General features: G+C 36.1%; 1 protein-coding gene across 1 annotated transcript in view; it reads left to right on the forward strand.

The window, feature by feature from the left end:
- Positions 1-23,986, forward strand: part of ERBB4 (erb-b2 receptor tyrosine kinase 4) — a 1,180,328-nt gene that overhangs the window by 800,363 nt on the left and 355,979 nt on the right. The window lies entirely within an intron of this gene.

Consider the following 23,986-nt stretch of genomic DNA (forward strand, 5'->3'; position numbering starts at 1 on the left):
TTTTGGAAAATGCAGCATACCCACACAACCTAATGCCAGAAGAGGAAAGGTGGAGGAATTGGCAAATTCATAGAACAATTATATTCACAAACATAATTCCAGTACTAACCATTTGTTTAAGGCAGATATGCTACCTGTCTTTAAACATTAGCAAAACATACGGGTGCCTGGGTGGCTCAGTGGGTTAAGCTTCAGCCTTCGGCTCGGGTCATGATCCCGGGGTCCTGGGACTGAGTCCCACATCGGGCTCTCTGCTCAGCAGAGAGCAGAAAGCTGCCTCTCTGCCTACTTGTGATCTCTCTCTGTCAAATAAATAAATAAATAAATAAAATCTTTTTTAAAAAATTAGTAAAACATAAAGTTATATTTTTCTTTTAATGACTCCCACCTATCCTATAATTGCCCACTCCTAACTTATACTGCATGTTGTGTCCCATATAGGTAATTTTCTTGAGCTAGAAAATAATTGTATCTCAAAATAGGGTAGAATTAAATCTGATGTTCTTAGTTTATCCACTTTTGTTACTCCTTCAGTGTTAAAATTTTTACATAAGATAGGCATACTCTTCTAAGTTTGGCATTTTGTAGTTACAGTAAAAAATAAAAGTAGCAAGAAAGTTTATTCAAAGTACATTTCAGTACAATTTCAGCTTCTGTGTATTATATATGCACAAATCCATTTTTACATAAATGCATATATGGAATCAAGTCATGCACACTGTTTTAAAATGTTTTTTAAAAAAATAAAATAAAATGTTTTTTAAAAATAAAAGTTTTAATTATGGGAATAGAAAAATATGAAAAACAAAAAAGATAAATGAACATATATAAACTCTAAAGAGGTTGAAATGATTTAGAAATTACATTCTTCATTTATCCAAGTTAATAAAACAAAACAAAACAAAAACAAAAGAACTATGGATCACTTATCAATTTATTTTTTTAAAAATTTTTTAAAGATTGTTAGTTACTTATTTGACAGATCACAAGTAGCCAGAGAGGCAGGCAGAGAGAGAAAGAGAGAGAGAGAGAGAGAGAGAGAGGAGGAAGCAATCTCCCGGCTGAGCAGGAGCCCAAGGTGGTGCTTCATCCCAGGACCCTGGGATCATGACCTGAGCCAAAGGGAGAGGCTTTAACCCACTGAGCCACCCAGGCGCCCCCACTTATCAATTTAGATGCAATTATTCTAAACAGAATATTAGCAAACAGAACTAACTGAATTTAGAAATGTATTTAAAATATATGAACATTAATATTGTTAATGAAAGAGTAAGGACTTGAAAATGATCCATAATGGAGAAGACCATTATTCCTACATTTATAAGAAGAGGGTTTCCAGGGACACCTGGGTGGCTCAGTGGGTTAAGACTCTGCCTTCCGCTCAGGTCATGACCTCAGGGTCCTGGGATCGAGCCCCACATCGGGCTCTCTGCTCAGCAGGGAGCCTGCTTCCCCCCCTCTCTCTGCCTGCCTCTCTGCCTGCCTCTCTGCCTACTTGTGATCTCTGTCTGTCAAATAAATAAATAAAATCTTAAAAAAAAAAAAAAGTAAAACAATGCATTTTTATCCTAAGTAGCTAAGGGACAAAACAACAACAACAACAAACAAGCTAGTAGGTATACTGTACTTCCATCCTGCAATGAATTTTCTTAAATAATAAGTTTATCCTGGAGTGAATTTCAGTCAATTTGGAAACCCTCTTCTTTTTTTTTTTTAAGATTTTATTTATTCAGCTCATGAACTGAGCTGAAGGCAGAGGCCTTAACCCACTGAACCACCCAGGCACCCTGTTTTACTTTTGGAATAAATTTCTCATGACAGTTCTTTATTGTCATCATATGCAATAGTTTCCTCTCAGATCAATGTTTAATCAAATATATATATAATTAAAGAAATACGATTTTTGCTTTCTAGAAAATGACATAGTATTCCTTAACAATACCTCAACCCCAGGTGGCATAACAAAAGAATCCTCTCATAATAAACCTTTCTTATCTCATCCCAGTCCTCATATTTATCACACATTGCATGTGCTATTTTATTTTATTGCAAATATGTATATATATTACAAATATATGTACCTAGCTGTGTGTGTTTGTACAGAATAAATATATGCATAAAGTAAACATTTTATATCAATGTGTGCCCACACACACACATATGTGCACACATTGTCTCAAGAGTTTATGATTATAAATTAGTTTCTACTTTATTTTTATATATAAAACACCTAAAATCTGGAATAAATTCCATAATCCCCGCACTCTGGCTTTATTCTCTTGCTGCTAACTCGAGCCTCTGCTACCGATGACTTCAATAACCTCACAACTGTGCCAAACACTCTCTCAGCTGCTTTTAACACTCACTGTGTCCCCAATTTCCTCAAAGCATAAAAGAGACTAGTGATTAGCATGATTTTGCTAATAATAATAATGGCTGTTTGGAGGGGGAGAGAGGAGCAGAAAGGCCCAAACTTGACTTCTGTGTTTCTGCTTGTGGAGTGAGAATATTCCTCACTACCAGGATCCTTGGACCATTTCCAAACCTCAAGGATGGATTCCTTTGTTTTCCCCTAGAGTTTTTCTCCCTTCTCCAGGCAAAGGTTCATTTCATTTTCTGTTTTTGAGCTAATGAAAACATCAGTTTGTCACATAAGGAAATGCCTGCTTCATATAAGAGAGTCTACACAGCCAGGCTTCCTCGGGAAAGTTTTAATACTGCATTTCCCAAAAGCAGTGTTTCTTCAGTCTAAAATTACACCATATTAGAGGAATGTTAGTAAATGTTTAATAACAACTTTTCAATACATAGATGAGAAATATCCTGATATGAGGAGTTGCTAATTTCCATGGTATAAACATTCTTAATATTCTCCCTTTTAAGCATCAATGTGGATTTGGGAAGGGATGACCCGTTAGCACACCGCTATGTTGCATTTCCACCATACAGATTCAATAGATGTAAATAACCTCGGTCATAGAAATAATAGTAAAAAATTGTAAACTGAAATAACGTAAAAATTGTAATCTGGGGATGCCTGGGTGGCTCAGTGGGTTAGGCCTCTGACTTTGGCTCAGGTCATGATCTCAGGGTCCTGGGATCGAGGCCCGCATCAGGCTCGCTGCTCAGCGGGGAGCCTGCTTCCCCCTCTCTCTCTCTCTGCCTGCCTCTATGACTACTTGTGACCTCTCTCTCTGTGTCAAATAAATAAGTAAAATCTTAAAAAAAAAAAAAAAAAAGAAAAAAATTGTAATCTGAAAATAATGAATTTTGAGAATCTATTGCCTTGGCTTTAATAAAATTTAATTGTGGGCTTATGTAATTAAATATTTAGTAATGGCTATAACCAACAACCAGATATGAAAATTCTAAAAAATCTGACTGTCTGCTGTATCCACTACTGCCATGTGTGAACATCAACAGTCCTGTAGAGGTAAAGGCTGGGCTAAGCCCAGCCCAGTGCTTATCATTTCTCTCGACAACAATGCAGAGAAAATTAAGCCTACACATCATGCATGGTATGAACTGATTGTGGCCTCTTGTTCCTGCAGGCAGATGCCAAATAAAACACACATGTACATGCACAGCTTCCTCAAGAATGACCTATTTAAGAATAAGACAGTTTACCTAAAAATTTATGGAGGGAAAATATCTGCTCCTTCAGGGTCATATTCTGCTAACATTTTTCATTTAAATTATCCAAATAGTATTTTTTTTTTAAAGATTTTATTTATTTGCCAGAGATAGAGAGAGAGAGTACACACAAGCAGGCAGAGAGGCAGGCAGAGGCAGCGAGAGAAGCAGGCTCCCCGCCGAGCAAGGAGCCCGATGTGGGACTCGATCCCAGGACCTTGGAATCATGACCTGAGCCACCCAGGCGTCCCTTAAATAGTATTTTTAACTTCTGCATTCATGTTAACTTCTTGCACTAAATACCCTGAAGAATACTGGATAGATGTTACCTTTATTTGACTAAAGGGCTTAATGAAATGTTTCCTCTCATGGAGTAAACGGAGATTCATTTTATTTCATTTTATTTTATTTCATTTTATTTTATATATTTTATTTTGTCTGTGTTCCAGAATTCATTGTTTATGTACCACAGCCAGTGCACGAGGCAATACGTCCCTCCTCAATACCTCAAAGATTAACCTCTTTGTACCCTACAAACATACTGCTCTAACTCTTAAGGTGGTCAATTTTCTACCATCAAAAAAATGTAACTATAGCTTCTTGGAAGAAAAATCATTCTTACGTAAAGTGACAGCAAAGATGTTATGTAGCATTAGAAAAGGACAAAGTTCTTTACGTCCAGAGATAAGTAGATTAGGGACGCCTGGGTGGCTCAGTCAGTTAAGCATCTGTCTTCAGCTCAGGTCATGATCCCAAGGTTGTGGGATTATCTCATATTGGGCTCTTTGCCAGCAAGGAAGCTTCTTCTCCCTCTTCCTCTGCCTCTCTCCACCTCTGCCATCCACTGCCCCAACGTGTGCTTGCTCTCTTTCTCTCTGACAAATAGAATCTTAAAAGAGAGAGAGAGAGAGGAGAGAGAGAAAGAGAGATCAGTAGATTAACAGTTTCCAAATTTGGACATGCATCAGAATCTACTCCCAGAGATTCTCCCTAAGTAAATTTGGTTTAAGGATGGGAATCTACCCATTTTCAAAATTCTCCAGTTGAGTCTAGGTACAGGTATAAGTAGCACTGGCTTGGTATAGGATTTCTATGCTAGTAAAAGGATTAGAAAAACATATTTTGATGAATACATATCAGATCACATGCAGATTCAAAATTGGCCTAGAAGGTATGAGTTTGCTGTAAATGAGCCAGCTGACAAATATACGATCCCCTCTTAGAGAGTATGTAGCTCTCTGTTTTTATGTGATTTTTGTCACTAATTGCAACAATAATTTGCTTTAAGGACCTGTAACTTTCTTGGCCTAATGGATCACGGGCACTTAAAAATTCCTATTTTTAATTCTTATAGAAATTCTGCAAAGTAGATATTAAGAGCCCCATTTAGGGTTGATCAGAAACTTGCATCTTAGAATTTTTAGTAATCAAAACTGGATGTCTTCCAGTGAATGATTGGAAAGATTAAAATTTCATGAAATAATAGGTTACTGGGATCCAATTGTCCAGTTAGGAACTGTCTTCTGATTTTCCTGTTTCTCTGTAACTTATTTTAAAATAAATTTTAATAAGCCTTTTCATCAAAAATGTATATCATTATTTAAATAAAAATTGCTGAAATTACGAAGAATATTTTTCATACTGTTCAGAAGGAATGGGAAAAGACCAAGTAATTAGAATAATCACATTTTCTTTGTAAGAGTCAAATGAAATGATAAGTTTTGGGAATTGGAGATTGTTGTCACCAAAAGGCATCTTTCTTATTGGGAAAAAAAGTAATAAGAGCTACATACTCTGTTTAAATTAGATAATAATCACAGTAAATCTAGTCCATGTAAACCTAATCAAAACAAATATTTTCCAGACGTCCATGGATAGATGAATGGATAAGGAAAATATGGTATACACATGCGGTAGAATATTACTTCGCCTTAAAAAGGAAGGACCATCAGGGCACCTGGGTGGCTCAGTGGGTTAAAGCCTCGCCTTCAGCTCAGGTCATGATCCCAGGGTCCTGGGATTGAGCCCCACATCAGGCTTTCGCTCGGTGGGGAGCCTGCTTCCTCCTCTCTCTCTCTCTGCCTGCCTCTCTGCCTACTTGTGATCTCTGTCTGTCAAATAAATAAATAAAATCTTAAAAAAAAAAAAAAAGGAAGGACTATCTGGCATATGTTACAACATAGATGAACCTTGAGAACATTACACTAAGTAAAATAAGCCAGTCATAAAAAGACAAATACTGTATGATTCCACTTATATGGAATACTTAGGATAGTCATAATCAGGGACACCTGGTTAAGCATTTGCCTTCAGCTCAGGTCATGATTCCATGGTCCTGGAATCAAGTTCTACATCAGGCTTCTTGCTCAATGGGGAGCCTGTTTTTCCCTCTGCCTTTCGCTCCCCCTGCTTGTGTTCTCTCTCTGACAAATAAATAAATCTTTAAAATAATACTCAAAATCATAAACATAGGAAACAGCATTGTGGTTTGCAGGGGCTGGAGGGAGGGGAGAATGGGGAGATTTTGTTTAATGAGTGAATTGTTTTAGAATATGAAAAGTTATGGGAGTAGATGGTATTGATTGTTGCAAAAACAAAGTGAATATGTTTAATACTACTGAAGTGTACATTAAGATCATAAATTTTGTGTTATATTTATTTTTCCACAATAAAAAAAATAAAGTTAAATATATAAAATGAGGAGCATTAATGTGAACTGATTATCAGTAAGAGACCTCTGGTGATCATCCATGTTGCTTTCATTCTTTTTTTTTTTTCCCTGCAATTAAAAAAAAAATGTACCCATATATAAAATTTTTAAGTCATCCTGCTCTATGAGAATGAGCAAATAATTCTAAATCTGGAAGAATTAGCTGTAGGGGTTGAAATGTTAGGTTGATAAAAATGGACTTAAATTTTTAGAAAGAAAGAACCTCATTAATTTAAATAACAAGTACCTGATTAACATAAAAGAGATTTACAAAACATTCCATAATTGACTTTTTTTTGTTTACTTTTAATCCCAGTTAGTTAACAGAGTGTTATATTAGTTTCAGGTGTACAATATAGTAATTCAACATTTCCATACATCACCCAGTGCTCATCATAACAAGTGGGCTCCTTAATCACCACCACTTATTTCAACCATCCCCCCACATACCTCCCCTCTAGTAACCCTCTCAGTTTGTTCTCTTTGGGTTGAGTCTGTTCCTTGGTTTGCCTCTCTCTTCTTTCCCTTTGCAGGTTTGTTTTTTCTAAATTCCACATATGAGCGAAATCATTCCGTAGTTGATTTTATAAAGCAAAAAACCTTGATTTTATATTTGGTTTATAAAGCAATTATGTAAAATTTAATGAAAATTATGCTGAATCCATATAGTGTTGCTGTCTTTTATTTTCTCTGATTTGTTTACTTAATAATAGGTTGAGTGATTATGTATGTGTCTGTGCCCTGTTCTGCAACCCTCATTCATAGATTTTATTACCATTCACGTATTTATTCTCGTTTTACTAACGAAAGTGGTTTTGTGGAACTCAGTTGCACGATTAAGTAAAATTTAAAGAGGTTCTTCTTTTTCTTTTTCTTCTCTAATTTCTTATTTAGAGAAAGCCAGAAAGTGAAAGGAAGATGTTTACAAGGAAGTGAACACTATCTATTCAAGTTTCCTTTCCATAACTTTTGCAAAGAAGTTTTGCTTCTCTCTTCCCTCACCTCTTGGTGTCCTCTCGTGAAGCCACTTTTATTTCAAAGTTCAGAGCAGAGGTGGTTACACTGGAGAGCTGGAGCAGGGGAGCTGGCATCTCCGCAGGGAGCTGGGGAAAGATGAATAAGGAGATCAAGCTGCTAACCCACTTCGAAATCTTTCAGGTCCAGATTATTGCAAGCAGCCGTATGCAACTTTTATTTAATTCGTTGCTGCCTAGCAAGAACAAATTATGTTCTATTTAGAGGTGATTCTTTTGGCAATTGTAGGTGCTCTTTCTAAGCAGGGAAGGAAAAAAAAGGAAAGGAAATTATGCAGTAACATTTCTCTTAAAGTTCTTTAAGTGTAAGAGAAATATATATTTTAAGGCTTGATTTTAAAATGCCCGAAGTTAAAGTCATCTCAAAATTAGATGTCCCAGACACTTTAATTCTCCTACCTCTTCCTACCTTATTAAAGAAAAATTTTGACCAAGTGGTTTTCTTTTTTCTAAAATTATTTTCTGTAGAATCAATTCCAACTCTACTCAAGAAGTAGAATATGTCATTAAACTAGTTACCTATTTGCCAAAGTTACTAATTACTTTTTAGTAGTTAATTATTACTAGTTACCACATGCCAAAATATGTTTTTCAGAATAAAGAAATTTACTTCACAAGAAAAAAAGTCAATGATAAAACAAAGTTTTTTTTAAATTATAGATTTCTGAATAACCAATTATCTCTTTATTTCTCGATTTCATTAGTTGAATAATTTTAAATGTCAAATATTTTATTGCATTTCTAGTAGAATAAACAAATATCTAAGGGTCCATGTAGTTGTATAATTGACAGAGATCGTCTTGGTTTGACTTAATAGAAAAAAGTAAATTAAGGGGTGCCTAGGTGGCTCAGTTGGTTAAACATCTTCCTTCTGCTCAGGTCGTGATCTCTGGGTCCAAGTCCCACAAGGAGTCTGCTTCTCTCTCTCTCTCACCCCCTGCCACCCCCATGGCTCATTTTCTCTCTCTCTCAAATAAATAAACAAAATCTTAAAAAGAAGAAGGTAAATTAATGTCATGTACTTTTGTAACATTCTCATGATCATTTCAATCAATCCATACAGTGAACATAAATGTTTTATTTGGGGGGGGGGAGGACAAAAACATTGTTTCCTGAATATTGAATTAATTTACAGTAAGTATAAATATGTGTTACTTTAAGACTATGTAAATGGACAATCGTAGAGAGAGAAGAAGGAGATATAATTGTTCATTGTTCTTCCTCTCCCCTCTTCTTTTCCTCCTGACGAAAACCTTTGATCTGACCACATTGCAGGCAAAGCTCCCTGTGTCTTTATCCTCTTTGCACAATTACTCTTACGTTTCTTTGCTTCAAAGGGTAGCCTAGTGGCTGAGCTCATAATCTGGATTTTAAGTGAGTTTGAATCTTAGCCCCCCAAATCTCCCCTGTCTAATTTAGCCCCTGTATGCTTCATTTTTTTTAATATACCAGTGAATCAGGATAATAGATGAAAATGTTAAAAATGGAGCCTAACACATAGTAAGTGCTGAATAAATATTAGTTATCATTTTTAGTATTTATAATTAAGATCTGCTCCTCTTATGAAAATACCTCTTATTCTATATTGTAGCCTAAAGCTGAGACTGTAATCAGTCTTTTCTTAGCTTTCCATCATCATTTATAAGCAAATACACCTATAATTTTGTGGGGATGGTTTGGATGGGGAAGGGCATCTTCTTTTGTTCTTGACAGCCACCTCTCATACCCCCCACTTTGCCCATTGAAGTCATTTGCTAAGTGCAGCTCATTCCCCATATACATTAAAGGTTTTGGCAAGTGACCCTCAGTCATCTTTTTTAACTCCATGCATGTCATTCCTTAGCTGATTTTGAATAAGTTCCAGTGTTAATGATCTCCTTTAGCATTCTTGCCTGATGGTTTCCTGACCTAAGATCCATTGAACTTAGCTGTATTTACCCTAATTCTGTAAGAAGCCAGGCTTTTTTCTGACATAAAGTTTGTCTTCCTATGAATGTTTTAATTCATTTTGTGTGCTCAGTCTTCCTCTGTCCCACATGACTGTTCTTTTCTTGTATCTGTTCACATAAATTAGATACTTCGTTCTATTGGTGAAGAACATGAAATCTGGGGTCAGATCTCAGGGCTATTTCAGGCGTCTCACCTTCTGTGTGATCTTGGACAAATTATTAAATTTATCTGGCCTCAGCTTCCTCATCTTAGTAGCATTTTCCTCCTAAGGTTGTCATGAGAAATAAAGCACCTAGAACAATTTCTGCCACATAAGAACACATTATGTCTAAGCCATGACATAGCTGATGCTAGCTGATATGGACTTTGATTCTACCTGGAGGACTTATATTTCAGAATGATTACAAGAGCAAGCATATATATATATGAAAACAAGAAACTGGGGCAGACTGATAAGTAGTGGAGCTAATATTTAGACTTAAATCATTTTGTGATGGAATATGACAGAGGTATATGCAATGGTTTGCAAATCATTTATCTTTTTTCCTTAAATAACTCAATTTTCAGATCTAATAGTACATCGACAAGAAATACCACTGCAATACCTGGTTGATGGAACCCTTTTTTAAAGAAGATGTTATAAATCCATTGTTCTTGAATTTTAGCTTTTGTGTGTGAACTTCAAAGACAAATTAATGAAAACATTTTACATCAAGACATTTTAGGCTTATTACTTACTGTGATGACTTTTGGGTCACTTTTTATAAACTTCATCAATTTTAAAATTACATTTCATTCCTTAGGCTTGTGGTGGCATTTTAGAAGTGTGCTTATTTGTTAATGTGGTTGTTTTTATTTTAAGTGTGAGGACTTGGGACACACATACACACATGCATACACAGACACACATACATATATGTACAGCTAAGTCCCTTTGGAGGATGAAATAATGGCAGGAACATAAGACGAGACTTCTGGCGGCTCCCCTCAGAAGTTTGTTTAATACAGTGCCATGGAACTACCTAATCTTCCCCAATTTGTTACCCATTTTTCTTTGTTATCTGTCTCAGTGATGTCTCATCTCCCCAACTGACTGCTACAGGCTAGCAATCTGTAACAGAAACTCAGTCTCAATATCAGATATAATAAGAAAGAGAGGCTATAAGATTAATGACCCCAGCCTTAATTATAAAGTCTCAGACCACAAACCCAAGACCTTTCAAAACTTACTCAGGCTGGAAGAAGTTGGGTTAGCGCTATAGTGTGAAGATACAGGTCTCTTAGTAAATAAAATGCTGGGTTATTCAATCTGGGAAGCCTACTGTGTTTCTAGTACTGTTAGGAACTGTATAGAAGAAATGGTTTGTTCCCTTAAGGAGCTTGAAATGATTTCATCCATTTTAGTTTTCCTATGATAATACCCATTTCTTATTAATTCATAGAGGAGATAGATCTATTCTTGGAACTGTCAAGTGGAAGGCAGATGAAAACAGAGGCTGCTTATGGAGACCATGCCACACACAGATACTGGGAATCTCTTTATATTAATAGAGAAATAAAACCAGCACATTGCTTTTCAGGTAACCACTACTCTGACAGGATTAAAAAATGGCAAATATGGAAATAGTCATGGTCTCCCTTCCATGGCAAATATTCCATGTCCACCAGCCTGATCTCTTCAGCCCACTAGACCAAAAGTCCACACACACACACAAACACACCGAGTCTTCCTTGAATGTTGGAATGCACACTTAGGATGCTAAATTGGGCAGAAAAATTTTTAACTAGAGAGTTGGATGAAACAAAAGTATTTAGGGAAAATGGCTAGGTCAATCAATGACATAGAGTGGTACAGTGGAAGAGAGTAGATGGTGAATGCTTTGTGATGGGAAAAAGGCAGGAGGAGAGTTAGTGAGCTTCCTTGGGCAGGGGGAAGGCTGTGAATGAGAGACTTCATAGGCTGAAAGTATTGTGAGAAAAGTTACAATTGAGAAAAGATTTAGAACTATTGCCATGGGCAATACTTTGGATCCCATTTAATGTCCTCTGAGAGGAGTAAAGTTCATTTGGTTGAATTTCAGCTACTGAATCATGCCTCTCAAATGTGCCACCACTCACACACTGAACATGGAGATGGCTACAATTCCTTAGGGATCCATTAGCTCCTCTGACTAGCAGTCTCACAGATGAGGGTCATGGAATGGGCAGGAGCCCCAGCATCAACGACATCTGATCCTCTCTAGCATTCCAAATACTGTTCCACCATGGGTTTCTGTCTGCTTTTTGTCACATATCTTGAAATATTATCTGCTCTTTTTTCCTCCTTCCATGTACACTAGGCTGAAAGATATAAGAATGTGATATCCCAGTAGCAGAACGAGCTTTCACTGTATTTGGATTATTAGTAACATTCCTGCTGAGACTGTGGCTTCTCAAAGTTTGCCAAAAGCATGCAGAGACCTCTGAAATCCACTTGTCCCAGGCTGCCAAGCCTGTCAAAATTTCTGTGATGTTACACCCTCCCCCTTTCCTATTATTCAACTGTGATACCTTACTGATAATTTCAGCTCTGTCTGCATAAACACTTCTGTCTCCAGATAACTTGATTTGTCTGCCATATCACCTCTGCTGACTGTCTGCATTTCTTTGTCTCCTTTGTTGTTCTTTAATATTTTCATATACAATATCTTGAGGGAGGAAAAAGGGAACTAACATTGATTAATGCCTATTACATGCCAGACATTTTACATATGCTATTCTATTTAATCACCCCTAACATATACAAGAACTATCATCATCTATATTTTATTAATAAGGGAAGTCAACTCTGAGGTTACCCAAGATCCTACCAATTCTAAATAATGGAGGATGAATGCAGATAAAAATGATTTCCAAGTTTGTTTTCTGCATTTTGCCAGCACTTACATGAACACTTAGTGCAGTGAATGACATTATTCTAAATTGGTTGTGTACACAAAACTTTCAAATACTTTGTCTTCCCTAAACTATAGGTTAATTTCCTACCACAGTTATAAATGCTAATTACTAAAATGTGTTTGTATTTAATTGGCATTTATTTTAGCCCCATCTACTGTTGAACCTCAATAAACAAGTAATAGAATCAAAGTAAAGGCCAATTAGCAATTTGAAAGTGTACAAGAACAAAAATTTGTGATAAGCTAACATGCTATGTATAAAAAGGGCTGACATGCTATAAAGAGCAAGTTTCTGGTTCTGCTTAAAGAATGCTTCTGTTTTCTTATCTATAAAGTGAAACAAATAACAGTATTTACATTATAATATTGTTATTCAAATTAAATGAGATACTAAGTGCAAAGAACTTTGTCTACTTGTTAGAATGCAGAAAGTGCACAATAACGGGTAAATGATGTGGTAAGGTTGATGATTTTGGTAATGATGTCTAGATTTCATTATGCAGCACAGTGTGAATTTCCATGTATAAGATAAACACTTAAATACAAAATAATAAAAACAGCATCAGAGAAGTTAACTTACTGCCTGAGGAATGAAACAGCCAAAAGCAAAGTGAGACCCAAAATTCTAACCTGTCTCATGCCAGATAGACTTCGTATGTGTGTATATCTGTTGATACATCCAGGAAATACTGATTTAGAACCACAAATGTAGAAATTTACATTGATTCTATTGCATTTTATATTATTAATTTGGGCTCATCGTTTTATTTACCAGTGCTTTTTAAAATCTGAATTTTTTTTCAACATTTCCTTAGCAATTCGGGGTCTCTTCTGATTCCATACAAATTTTAGGATTATTTGCTCCAGCTCTTTGAAGAATACCGGTAGAATTTTGATTGGAATGGCATTAAAGGTATAGATTGCTCTAGCTAGTATAGACATTTTAACAATGTTTATTCTTTCAATCCAAGAGCATGGAATTGTCTTCCATCTTTTTGTGTCTTCTTCAATTTCTTTCATGAGTGTTCTGTAGTTCCTCAAGTACAGATCCTTTACCTCTTTGGTTAGGTGTATTCCCAGGTATCTTATGGTTCTTGGTGCTATAGTAAATGGAATCGATTCTCTAATTTCCTTTTCTGTATTTTCGTTATTAGTGTATAAGAAAGCAACTGATTTTTGTATATTGACTTTGTATCCTGCCACATAACTGAATTGCTGTATGAGTTCTAGTAGTTTGTGGGTGGAGTCTTTTGGGTTTTCCATGTAAAGTATCATGTCATCTGCAAAGAGAGAGAGTTTGACTTCTTCATTGCCAATTTGGATACCTTTTATTTCTCTTTGTTGTCTGATTGCTGTTGCTAGGACTTCTAATACTATGTTGAACAAGAGTGGTGAGAGAGGGCATCCTTGTCATGTTCCTGATCTCAACGGGAAGGCTGTGAGCTTTTTCCCATTGAGAATGATACTTGCTGTGGGTTTTTCATAGATAGACTTTATGAAGTTCAGGAATGTTCCCTCTATCCCTATACTTTGAAGTATTTTAATCAGGAACAGATGCTGGACTTTGTCAAATGCTTTTTCTGCATCAATTAAGAGGACCAGGTGGTTCTTCTCTCTTCTCTTATTGATTTGTTCTATCATATTGATTGATTTGTGAATGTTGAACCATCCTTGTAACCCAGGTATGAATCCCACCTGGGTGGATAATCTTTTTAATGTGCTGTTGGATCCTATTTGCTAGGATCTTGTTGAGAATCTTAGCATCCATATTCATCAGTGATATTGGTCTGAAATTCTCCTTTTTGGTGTGGTCTTTGCCTGGTTTGTGGGGGAGATGAACCATGAGAGACTATGGACTCTGAAAAACAACCTAAGGGTTTTGAAGGGGCAGGGGATGGGAGGTTGGGGGAGACAGTGGTGGGTAGTATGGAGGGCACGTATTGCATGGAGCACTGGTTGTGGTGCATAAACAATGAATTCTGTTATGTTGAAAAGAAATTTAAAAATAAATAAATAAATAAAACCTAAAACAACAACAACAACAACTTGCCAAGTTTAAGAAACAACAACAACAAAAAATCTGAATGGTTATCTTATGTATGAGCAGTCACTCCCCCTGCCAAACTTGTGTCATAAACAAACATGGTAAGCATATTTCAGTTGTTTTATCTAACTCAGTGATGAAAAAGTTAATATGATAGATATGTACAGAGTCCTTTCGTACACTGCTAGGACCAGTACATCAATCTAGATCTTCCAATCCCCTTGTTAAATGTTCTGGTATATGTGCCAATCATCTGCACATCTACCAAGTGTTCCAGATCCCATCAGTGTTTTCCAGAGAACATAAAGAATGGCATGTTTGAGTTCTTTATTTTTTTTTAATTTTTCTTAAAGATTTTATTTATTTATTTGACAGAGAGAGATCACAAGTAGGCAGAGAGGCAGGCAGAGAAAGAGAGAGGGAAGCAGGCTCCCCGCTGAGCAGAGAGCCCGATGCGGGACTCCATCCCAGGACCCTGAGATCATGACCTGAGCTGAAGGCAGTGGCTTAACCCACTGAGCCACCCAGGTGCCCCGTTTGAGTTCTTTCTGATCTCTAAAGTATCTTTCCATGAGCTATAAACCTTCTTAAAAATATAATATGCAAGCTGGTGCAGCCACTCTGGAAAACAGCATGGAGGTTCCTCAAAATGTTGAAAATAGAACTGCTCTATGACCCAGCAATTGCACTACTGGGTATTTACCCTAAAGATACAAACGTAGTGATCCAAAGGGGCATGTGCACCCGAATGTTTATAGCAGCAATGTCCACAATAGCCAAACTATGGAAAGAACCTAGATGTCCATCAACAGATGAATGGATCAAGAAGATGTGGTATATATACACAATGGAATACTATGCGGCCATCAAAAGAAATGAAATCTTGCCATTTGCGACAACATGGATGGAACTAGAGCGTATCATGCTAAGCAAAATAAGTCAAGCAGAGAAAGACAACTATCATATGATCTCCCTGATATGAGGAAGTGGTGATGCAACATGGGGGCTTAAGTGGGTAGAAGAAGAATCAATAAAACAAGATGGAATTGGGAGGGAGACAAACCATAAGTGACTCTTAATCTCACAAAAGAAACTGAGGGTTGCTGGGGGGAGGGAGGTTGGGAGAAGGGGGTGGGATTATGGACATTGGGGAGGGTATGTGCTTTGGTGAGTGCTGTGAAGTGTGTAAACCTGGTGATTCACAGACCTGTACCCCTGGGGATAAAAATATATGTTTATAAAAATTAAAACATTTAAAAATATATATAATATGAAATAAGTGGTATTTTCTTTTTTTTTAATTTAATTTTATTTTTTTCAGTGTTCCAAAATTCTTTGTTTGTGTACCACACCCAGTGCTCCATGCAATACATACCCTCCACAATACCCACCACCAGGCTCACCCTGGTGATGGGTACCACCCCCCAAAACCCTCAGTTTGTTTCTCAGAATCCATAATCTCTCATGGTTAGTCTCCCCCTCTGATTTCCCCCAACTCACTTTTCCTCTCCATTCTTAATGTATTTTCACTTAAAACTATGTCTTGGTTTTCTTCATTTACCAGCAAAATGTTCCCATTAAACTAAGTGATTGATTGGATTATGATATGTCTGTATAATAGGAGGCAAATTCACATACACACACACACACACACACACACACACACATTTGCATTAATGTAATTTAACTTGAAAATGTTTAGGATAAAGTACAATGTGAAAATAGCAGGTTAGATAGACTATTATACTGTTTAAAAATCAATATTAATATACTTCAAAAAATGAAAAACACCAAAATGCAAATTTTATGATGACTTTTATTTTCCTTTTATATTCTTCTACACTTTATAACATTTCCAATTTGAATGTGTATTAGAAATAGAATCTAGCAAATCCATCTGGAATATTTAAGAGTAGGGAGGGAGAGGGAATGGGAGGGACTTAAGTAGATGGTGCACCATGTACATCCTGTGAACAGAAGATGAGAGTGCTCAGAGGAGTGTTCCAGGAAGAAAACATTAGGAGATAAGGTTATGGATGCATAGCTGACTGGAGGCATGCCAAATATTATGGGTCCTTCAAGACCTCTTGATTGTAAGCATTTTGTTATTTTTTACTTTGAGATAGGAAGTTATTGGAGTTTGACCTGGTATGACTGAGAAGATTGCTCTGGCTAAGAGATTTTAAAGAGGCCAAGGTAGAAGCTAGGACACAAGTTAGGAGATTATTGCATTATTCCAAGCAGGAGATAATTGTGGCTTAGTGGTGTGGGTGGTGGGAAATGAATGGAGATTATATATATATATATAATCTCCATGTATACACACACACACACACACACACACACACATATTAGTGGTAACTAGATAGGCTAATGATTTTGGATTCAATCTGAGAGAAGGAGAGGAGCTGAAAATGATGACCTCAACTGTTTCAGCATGAGTTTCTGGAAGTTTTGATTGATACAAAGAAGGATTGTTATGATTGATTGATTGACTGAAGATGACTTTATAGGATAATTTTTGGATGGGGTGGGATTTGAATATGTAAATATTTTGAATGTCTGCTAATTATGCAGGTGGAAATGTTTTACAAACAGAAGTATAAGCCTGTACCCTGTGTGGTCTGGACTGGAGATAGAAATTTTGGAAGGTGTCAGACTGTTAGTGTCCCGTGAGGATCAACTGAGTTAATATATGTAAGAACTTAAGATTCCTAGAAGGACCACCAGCACATATAGCTGAACAGGTTGTACACTGTAGACCTCTGAGGGGTATCATCTAGGTAGAATATACTCTGAAGGATGTTCATGGATACTCTTGGTGGCCTTGCTGGTTCATCTTGAATGCTCATAAATGTACTTGTCATTAATACTATCGTTGATGGTGAACAGCAGGCACATCTTAATTTATTCTTTACTTCAGCTGGTAAGGTTTTCCAGTTTGTTCAGACCCCTTATTTATATGTTCAGAAATGTATTCGACATTGATTAAAACTAATTTTGTTCCACAGTAGGTGGAATTCCTGTATTCTGTTCTGTGCTAATAGCTCTAAACAGTGATAATTGATGCTTTCTAAGTACTTGACTTGGAAGAAATGCTTGACTATATCAAATATGAAATATTAAAGTGTATCAGTATGATAATATCAAGTATGGAATAGTTTTTTCAGGAAAAATTTAACTTTCCTTATAATTTGAATCTTTTTTTTTTTTTTTTTTTTTTTTTTTTTACTGGTAGTATGACTTTCCCAAAAACCATTTGGGCCTTGCTATCAGTATTCTAAGTTCTTGTCTATTAATTAGAGTAGCCTAAAGAATTGTGGAGGTGTGCGAAGAGTATGGAATTTACAAAACAGTATTAATAGAGATATTTATCAGATCTTTCCATTCAATGGGAAATATAATTCCTTTTGTCTGTGAATACCTATTTTACTTTGGCATATGTCTTCCATTGCTTCTAACTATCAGTAACTTATGATGACATAAGGCTATAAATGTGAATGATGATCAAAAATCTTAAGTTATAACTCATCGGATTTCCTCTTGATTGTGAACTTTGTGTAGATCTAGTCGTTCTGCCTGGATATGTGGAAGCAAATCCAAACTGAGTATGCTAATGGAGTAGCCAGTAGTTCCTACGCACAAATAAAGAGGTTTTTAAAAAGGCACCCCATAGGTTTTCTCACCCCATGCTGTTCAGCTTCTACCTGCACATATGATTTCTGCCATTATGATTTCTCCTCTAGATTGATTTGTGTTTACACAAGGCTTCAGGAAAAATAAAAATTTGCTAGATAGGATCAGTACTTCAAACCTTTACGCAATTCTGCATGCCAGATAGCTGGTCCATCCATTAGCCATCTGTCTGTAATCCTATCTGAGGTGGTATGGGGGTTAGGCGGCTGGGCTGGGGGAGATACTGTGTGCTCTGGCAGTTACGGATCACCAGTGGGGAGTGGAATCCCTGGGAGGGTGGGTGGATAGACGGTTTCAGACTAAACTTGATGTATTTTACACTTCTGTTCAAAATTAATCTAGATCATATAAGTATGTGTGCTACTCTAGATCTTTGGACTATAGATTGCTTGACTGAATAGTGTGATGGTGCATGTAGAAAAAAACAAGTTTAATGATGTTGACATTATCTACTTTTTTCAACCCAGTGATTACCTAAAATACTTTAAACTGCTAACTCCTGACTTAATTTATTGCTAGATGAAAAATTCCACCTCGATGTATATTTTTTAAAATTTAACTTTGTCTTCCCAGTTAGTGAAAATAATTGCCCATTATTTTTTGAATAGCAAATGTATAAAATTTAAAGCTTTCATCCAGTAGTTAACTTTCAAATCATTGGCAAGGCAGGAGGATTAATTTGAGATTGGAGGAAAGGGGCAACAAAACATTTCCATAACAAAAGTGTGGGGATTAACCAACACAGGACAGTGAGAGGTACCAGACAAAAATAAGCAGAGTATCAACATCTGGTTAAAAAAAAAGGCAATTCCACATTACAGTAATATCATTAAATAATGATACTAACATACCATTTGCTGGAATCATATTGTGAATTTACTATCATATGGGCGGTTTATAATAATTTAAACTTGAAAAAAAAAACGTGTTTTTTAGGACTGCTGGGGGGAAAAATGCAACTTGCTGGAAATATAGCCACAAAGCAAGGAGTTTATACTGGGAAATGAGAGACTCCAAGACTTTCACACCATTTAATCCTGTCAGTTTGGTTACCAACTATCTGATCAGATGTTACAGTTAAAGTATTGTCTCAAAATGTGACTACGAGACTTGGAATTATATGCCAAACCATTATTTCTTAGACATACTTTGTCCTCTGCAAACTTCATCATCAGAATCCCTGAGATTGCTTTTTTTAAAATATGGATTCCTGTACCTCACTCAACCCGGACTATAAAATCAGCACCTTGCACAGGTTCTCAAATCTCAACACTAACTTCTGGGAACCAGTGTACCCCGCAGATCAAACCACACAATTTCAGTTTTTAAGAAAATGTGACCAACTCCATAACACCTGCACCGAATAAACTGTTTAGAAGATTTTCAAGACACTTTGTAAGCTTACCCTCCAGAAGCTGTCCCTATGCAAACAGCTCAAAGGACTATGAAGTATTCATTATGGCCCCAAAGAGTTGTGGGTATCCATGGCTCTGTGTCATCCCTTAGGTTACTCATTCAGCCCAGAATGTCCTTCCTCTTCTGACAGCTAGACATTTAAGCCTGATTGAAATGCCTGCCCCTCCGTGGAGCCTTTTTCAAATCCATCCTCTCCACTTTATGCATACCTATGTTTTAACCCATATTATAATTATTTGCCTATTGTTCTACTTATTTCCTGGTCCTTGAAAGCTCCTTGAGGGCAGGGCACTTACTTATTCATCTTTTTATCATCCATTCACAAATAGGGACTGATTTAGTATAGACTTCCTATAAGGATTCCACTTCTCTTTTCTGAATGATAGGGTCATGAAAAAGATACTATTCTCTCACTCTTTCCCCAGTAAAAGAAATTTTAAGAGGTCAAGACTGCCATTTTTTTTAAAGGACTAAAAGGAGAATCCAGGGATATAACTGTATTGCCTTTAGCTAGAGGCAGTTTGAGGATATAATCTTTTATGGTTGGTAGTGACTTCATATTTTGTTACTCTTCAACTGTCCTGGCATATTACTTGCAGAAAGCAGTCCAAAGGTACATATTAAATCCCATCTCTGCTGTCAGGTAGTCCCACAAACAAGCAAAACTTCCAGCATGAATTTGAGATTCTTAAAAATATCAAAGTGGCTCAGGGACTCTAATTCCTAAAAAAAGAAAAAAAATGCAGAAGCTTTATTTTTAATAACTTCTGCTGGACAAGCATAAAAGATGAATTTAGTCATATTTGCTAACTACGGTGATGAATAATGCGTTGTCAAACTTGAGGTGATTGTGAATTAAAATAATGCTGATGTGCAGTAATCAGCTCTTACTTTAAAAGATTAAAATGGTTGCTAAAGTGAACAGAAATATTTGTTTAAAATTGTGTTTTATTTTATATTTCCCCTCTTTGAATGAGAGTGACAGGAGGTAGGAATATTAATTTAAATAACTATGCTATCACTAAGCTGAATGAAAATGTCAGATTCTTATTTTTAAGTGGCATATTTCCTCACATAGTTTTAAAAGAATCATTGTGATAAAGAGTGGAAGAGAATCATGTAGCCAATTGAGACTTGGAAATAGGCAAACTTGGACAACACTGACCAAGTTTCAGTATCCCAAAACATTTTTTCCATTTACATAGGCTAGTATCTATCTCTTCTTTCTGTTGTCCTCATTTTAAAAACATACTACGAGAGAAGTAGTTTATAAAATTAGTTAACAGTGTGAATTAATTAAAATATTGAGTTAAGTAAAATAGTGTGAATATATGGTATTTTTTCCTCTTGAAATCAGCTGTCCTGAGACACCACTGAGAATAGATGAGAGAAAGTTCTCAGTAAGATATTGGGCCATCGTTAAAGCTTTTTTCTTTCTGTAGAGGACACACAAGGGATCTTTCATGGGCCATACTTATCCTCTCCACTGAAATACTCTGGGCTGATCTCACATAGATAAATCACTGTATAAGGAATGGAGTGGATTTCTAAGCCACCAGGCATTACATTGGAAATGGTCCAACTCAACCCGGCTGCATCCAGCTCTTCTTGCCTGAGTAAGAGGACTGTTAAAACTTTAGATTTGTTGGCATCTTTCCTCAAACCCCATAGAAGGTGAACATTAGAGAGTAATAAAAATCCTTTTCCCTTAAAATAATGTTGAATTAATTCTAAACTCTATTAGAGAAGGCACCATGTCTGTTTTGATACTTAACATAGTTCCTAATACACAGATGCAAAAGTAACTGAAAAAAGTACTTTGGATAAATAGACGGATAGAAGGTAGGGAAGAGAGTCTGGAGTTTTTTTTGTTTTGTTTTGTTTTTGTTTTTTTTTTTCCTATTCTCAATAGGTAGTTAAAAAAGAAATCCCTTATCTAACTCATTTTTTGACCCTTGGTTCCTCAGAAATGTTGGAAACAAAACTCTAAAAATATATTTTAAAGTGTATTAAACTAACCCAGTTGTCTACAGGAATCAAATTAAGGTAGCAGACATGAAAGTATGGCAAATACGTTAATTCAGGAATATCTCCAGTCAGATTTGGTCAGATATTTTGATGCTTACTAAATTGCAATAACTCAGTGAAAATAGTGTTTTCCCAAGGGCCATCTATGGCAGAGTTTTGAAAACTAAAGCTGAACTAAATGTACTGGCAGGTTCCATAGAGTCAAAGACAGTCAAATGAAGGGCAGGCCAGAATGAGCAACCATTTGTGGAAGCACATTGAGGTCATTGTTCCTCCCGCATGTGTGTAGTAATAGAATTCTGAAAGGTGTGCACCAAGTGCTCCTCCTCCTCTTGGTTTCCAAAAGGGTTGAAGGGAATATAAGACTGAGTAAAATCCCAGAAGAGAGGCAGTTGTTAGCTTTCTTTTATAGCAGTAATAGATATTTTTGTTTAAATCTGAATTAAAAAAATGAAAACTACCAAACAAAATTTCCTAATAATATGTGCATAGTGAAGGTTAAATTATTTAAACTTTGTGTGTGTGGGAGTACTAGATCATTTGTTTCCAACTAGGTGGGTCTTGCCATGATACTTTGTCAAGAACCATAACTCAAATTTCCAGTAATACTCCTTTTTATATTGGATCTAGGCATAGGTCTTGGGGTGGTAAATCAAAACTGCAAGAATAAGAAGGTAGAAAATATGTAATCTAATAAAAATGGAACACTGAGTATATTAAAATGTCCAATGTTACTTAGCTTCCCCCAATAGCTACCCCCATAGCTACTGAGAGTGCTCTGGTCACAGTAAATACAGCTAAATATTTCACTGGCCGCTAACACAATTAAAGAAGTCATAGATTAAATAGTAGATCATCTTCTGCTTCAGATATATTTAATTAACAGACCACTTAATAGGTCGATTTAAAAGATTTTTAACACATCTAAAGAAATATATTAACCTTAACTACTTTCTCATAAAAAGTTTGTATTCAGAGTTTTCACTGCTTCCCATTTTTTTTTCTCACAGCCCTTTCTAATTTCCGCTGGTATAAATCAAATTAGATTTATTAGCATCATACAAAAGAGCTCCAGTAGGTTTTTAATAATAATTATCATTATCACTGATTAAAGTTATATTGTTCAGGCCAGATGGAGTCCTTTTCCTGTCAGCTACAATGAGCTTGCATTATGTGGTTATAATGTGTTTGGATCTAAATAAACAGATGGCAGAATGACAGGATATTATATGCTGGTGATGTCAGCAACAGGGCTTCACAAACAGAATTCCTTTAAATAAACTCTGTTGTGGCAAGGATCCTGATACTTTTAAGAAGGTGACTGGAATTGAACCTATCTGTTACATCAACTTGGAAATGGTACTGTTCATTGCAGAAGGGTAGACCATTTGGATGGTCTGAGGTTCAGCCTGAGAAAGTATCTACTGAATTTGCTCCTTAAATATGAAAGCATTTAGCAAAACAAGTTCACTCAGGCAGTCTCCTAAGGAGAGAGAGAAAGAAACAAAACAAAACAAAACAAAAACTGCTCAAGTTGTAAGATCCTTCAAGCTGAAGAGCTGAAACCTGAGTCAAGGAAAGAGGGAAACATTTGATATAAAGCTATTTCATAATTTTTATAATGTAGTTTATTACATCAGAATACACATCTTGTATAGTTGTATATACCCACTCACAATGAATATTAGAAAATTATCAGAGAAGGTTTAATAAGAATTAAGTTATAGGAATGCTTTAGTCTTTAATAGATTTTCATGTGTACTTTTTATTCTAAAAATAAGCACTTCTAAACCCTTATACCCACAGTTAGAGTGAACCTTCTATGAAATTCAGAAGCAACCTTCAAAGAAAGTCATTATACATGACTTCTCCTAGCTAATATTCTTTTGCTGTGTCCTTAGGAGAATTTCTTTGTGGGACAACTGTATTTGCTCAGCCAAATACATAGAGTAGCAAACTCCTTAAGAGGAATATACATCTACAGGAGATAAAGGCTTGTATTTGAAAATGAAGGGAGCATCAAAAAAAATAAAATAAAATAAAATAAAAGAGGGTATCAAATAATTGAAATTAAACTTTCTAAAAAGTTTATGTTTTAAATGCTTGAAACTTTTTTTAAATATTTGTTTGAGAGAGAGAAAGCACAAGTACAGGGGTGAGGGGTGGGCAGAGAAAGACAGAATCTCAAGCAGACTGTCCGCTGAGTACAGACCCTGACCCTGGGCTCTGTGTGGGGCTCCAGGGCTCGATCTCATAACCCTGAGTTTATGATCTGAGTTAAATCAAGAGTTGGATGCTTAACAGCCTAGGCCACCCAGGTGCCCCTAAATGCTTGAAACTTCTTGTAAAATGATGAGAGGATTTTGAGTATCAGGAGGTTGTATTTCAGCTTCTTATGCATTTGACATTCAAGTTTTGCTACTCAAGTGGGCATTTTATGAGCTATGTTTCAACTATACTATAACATAAAAATCCCCATAAAGAAGCAAGAGTATTTTCATTGAAGAGTTACCCCTAGTCAAAGTGTGAAAGATTATAA

Source organism: Mustela lutreola, chromosome 3 (assembly GCF_030435805.1).
Source record: "Mustela lutreola isolate mMusLut2 chromosome 3, mMusLut2.pri, whole genome shotgun sequence".
Taxonomy (NCBI): Eukaryota; Metazoa; Chordata; class Mammalia; order Carnivora; family Mustelidae; genus Mustela; species Mustela lutreola.